The sequence below is a fragment of the Primulina huaijiensis genome, chromosome 11 (assembly GCF_012295235.1).
Source record: "Primulina huaijiensis isolate GDHJ02 chromosome 11, ASM1229523v2, whole genome shotgun sequence".
Lineage (NCBI taxonomy): Eukaryota > Viridiplantae > Streptophyta > Magnoliopsida > Lamiales > Gesneriaceae > Primulina > Primulina huaijiensis.
In genome coordinates this window covers 6,154,882-6,158,859 of record NC_133316.1, presented here as the reverse complement: position 1 = coordinate 6,158,859, position 3,978 = coordinate 6,154,882, and the positions used below count along the sequence as shown (strand labels likewise).

The following is a 3,978-nucleotide window of genomic DNA, read 5'->3' as shown; positions in this document are numbered from 1 at the left end:
TTCATGTTCGCAATCTTGATTTTGAAGTTAACAAAACTTGTTATTTTGTTTCTAATGAATTTATCTAAATGCACAGAAGCTGAAACTAATCAGGATTTGAACTGATCAATTATCGAGCCAAAAATGAAGTTATCGAGACGCAAACTGAAAGCGTCAACTGATTGCCCAAACTGAACCAGTTCAACTGATTGTCCAGTTGATAGGTAGTTCAACTGAAGACCTTCAGAAGCCCGACCAGCTGATGAAGAGTTCAACTGATGAAGTGCCCAACAGACCAGTTCAACTGAATCAGTGAAATCAGTTCAGCTGACAAGACAACTAATTTCACCAAACCAGTTAAAAACTAGTTCAACTGGCCAGTTCAGAGCATCATTTAGGAGCCGATCAGTTTGCAGTACACGACAACCTTATCTAAGTAAAATCCAGCTGTGCACAAGGGTAGAAAATCAATTGTCTGATCAAAAGACAATAATGAATGTCGCAACGGAGCGTAAAGCCAAAACGTTTCAAAATGTTTGTCGGAAAGTACAGACTCAAATTTTAAGGAACAAATTCAAACTGCAACGAACATATTTGATGAGTCTTGGTGTACGGTCGCATTGACCTTATAAATACAACATCAAGGCCGTCAAGAAGAACGTGTGTAAAAAACAGAAGAGAGAAGAAGAAGGGCATGCATAATGCACATCAGCATACAAGAAGCAATCAGCCCAGATTTGAGAGAAGACTTCAAAGTGTTATCAGCTTAGATTAGAAGCACATTTCTCTCTGTGTGTGAGAACACCTTCGTGTTGTATTCAAATATTAGTTCTCACACATGCACACACAATCACTCATATACATACAGAGAATCGATCGTTTTGAATAGCTGAGTGAGTCTTGTACAAAGATATTAAACTTGTGTATGTAGACTTAGACATTAAACAAGTGTTGGCTGGAAGGTGTTGCCTTCAGTCTAGACTAGGAGTTCAGTTAGGCAGTAGGGTAAGTCCTAAGTTAAGTGGGTTTGTACAAGATGTATAAATCAAAGTCTTCTAGTGGAACCTACCCGATGTGGTAGAAGGGGTGACGTAGAAGCAGTTGAAGTCTCCGAACATCCATAAACATATCTTTCTAACTGTTTAACTATTGTTTTAAAATTGATTTGATCAGTTCAGCTAATTCATAATTGAACTGATAAAAACTTGAACTGATCCCCCTTATTTCAGTTATTCAGTTGACACAATCTAAAAGGCTTTAAACTGATTAGTTTTCTTAACGGAAGATTATTTCGAGTATTTTCCACTTGATTTAACACCAAACTCGATTTAATTCATCGGTGTTTACATTCTTAGAACATGAGCTATTGAAGCTCATTGAGAATATCGTGTTTGAAGTACCTTCGCAGGTGTTTGAACCGATCCATCAAAAGCATTCCAGTTTTCTTTTCTCGAGTAACAATCAGGGCTCGTTTCTTCACTTTCCAGGAACCATCACCAAAGGTCATATTATAGCCTTCGTTGATTTTCCAGACAGATCTATTTGTCATCATCATACAAACATCACCCGTACCAACTATTTCCAAAGATTTTTCATCGGCTAGGAAAACTTTTCCGTAATCGCCAGCTATGTTGCAATGCCCGAAAAAAAAATTTAAAAAAAATACTGTTCATCGGGTTACTATTCACGCACTGCGGTGCTAGAATAGTAGCGCCTAGGCGCTAGAGTTACGAAAATTTGGCGCTGCGGCGCTACAGACGCGAAAATTGACTATGTAAACTCATTTTCACCTTCTCCAATCATTTTTCTCCCCCTTCACGCAAACCCTCATCCATTTTCAAATTTCTTTCTAATTTTATGGGAGATATGCTCAAGAAAATTATGAAATGAAGGTAGATTTGTGATCTTCTCATCATGGGCTTCACGAGGATGTAAGTATTTCCCATTTTTATTCAAGTTTGGAAATGGGTTGAAGTTTAGAATTGATATTTGAGTTAATATTTGAGATATTAAGATGTTGAAGATGTTGTATTTGAGTTGGTTTGAATTTAAAATAGATATGAGCATAGTTTCTTGTTTTTGTGCAAGATCATTTTTTATGCCTACAGTATTTTGGGTATATAGGACGGTTCTAGTCGGAATTTAATGTTATGGTCTTCATTAAACTTGTAGAGCATCAAGTTAGCTTCGATTTGGTTCAAGAATCACTCAATGCCATGAAGAAATGAGAGAGATATGTGATTTTTACTAAAACTGGTCTGGAAATCCGAGTTAATGCTGATTTGTGTACATGCCTTCTGTTTATCCGAATTCTGGGATTTATTGGTTGGGATTTGGAATTTGATGTTCAAATAAAAGTTATAGAATATTGTCTTGTCTTCGAAATGATACCAAATTGGCTTGATTCCATTGGATATTGAGAAAGTTATGATTAAAATACTAAACTATGCCAGATTTGTACTGATGCAGAATTTCGAAGACTATGTTGTATGTTTCAGATTATGAACGACTGAGTAAATAAATTTATTTTACAAAAGTTTGTGAAGAATAATTGTTGGGCATTGAGTTTTCTTGCATATCTAATTTACAGATCTTGATTTGAAGCAGTATCAAATTAATTATGAATTTTGTACGAAAATTGCTCTGTGTTGATAAATAATCCAAATTCTTGATTTATGTATTGAAGCTCCGATTGAAGTATTGACTTGGGTTGGCTAAAGATTATTTACTTTAAGTTGGTTGATAGCGAATCGAGTAGACTGCAAGGCTTCAAGACTTCTCAACCATATATTTGATATCTTGTTGGTAATATTCGAAAGGTATGTTACGGTCGATAATATACGAGGTAAAAGTATCATTTTTATTTTTATTTTAAATTGAAAATTCTATGGCTCGATGAATTACTTGTGATTTGATGATGATTGTTGTCTTGAGATGAGTTTATTATGATATCGAGATGATGATATTGATTTACATCATTACATTGCATTTTAAGCCACTTGTCGATTCAGATTTGATACGGTGGAGGTCACCTTGATTTGTTGATTTGGTGGACGTATGGAGCTAAAGTTGAGTTGGCATATTGTATGCGGAGGTCGCTGCTATGGCCTGAACAATCTCTATAGGTGCACCATAGTCCTGGGATTGTAGAACACAGCACCCCACCTCGAGCGGATGAGTCAGTGGATGTTGCTAGGGGATTCTCTTTCCTTGGGTACCCTATGACCTGATGATTCACTTGATCTTGAGATTTATTGATAGCTCACAGCTTCTGATCATGCATTGCATTATATTGCATCTTTATGAATTTCGTATGAACTAATTGTCATTTTAATTCTCATATGTTATTGATTGTATCATACTGGGTTTATACTCACCGGCACGTCGGCTACCTCTTGTTTTCATGTGCTTAACGGTAGGTGAGGCGAGGCTTGGGATGCCAGAGTCCAGCTCCAGGCGAGGAGTTACAACTTAGAGTGGGATTCTCGGGTCTTAAGAGCTATTTGATGATGTTTGGATTACTTTGGCTCATTACTTTATTTTGGCATGTTAAAACTTATATTTCAAATATTTGATATCTTTAAATTATTTTGACGATGTTTATGTTGGTTTGTGAACCACAGATTATGTATTTTACTAAATCAGTTGGTTTGTTACATTTATAATTATTAATATTAGATGTTGGACCCGGAGCCCCACATATGTAATTATCGAATACATCACGATTACCAGTACTATGAAACGAAGCTCCTAAGTCCATAACCCAAGAATCAATCAGGCTTTCCATGGATAGTAATGTAGCATCATGTACCTCATCATTAACATCATTTGCATTATTCTTTGTTGATTTGCAGTTCATTTTCAAGTGACCAGTTTCACCATACCTCCATCAGTTCAAATTCTTTTCAAAAGTGTTTTTGTCTTTTCCATCTCTTGACTTAGATCTACTATACCATCTGTTATATTTTATTTTGCCACTCCTGCTTCTTCATCTGTTCT

General features: G+C 36.0%; 1 long non-coding RNA gene across 1 annotated transcript; it reads left to right on the top strand.

Moving 5' to 3' along the window:
- The first annotated feature begins 1,846 nt into the window (after positions 1-1,846).
- Positions 1,847-3,503, top strand: LOC140987815 (uncharacterized). Its single transcript, XR_012177208.1, has 3 exons — positions 1,847-1,910; positions 2,666-2,798; positions 3,399-3,503. It is a non-coding gene; the product is annotated as an uncharacterized lncRNA (long non-coding RNA).
- Positions 3,504-3,978: the final 475 nt, after the last annotated feature.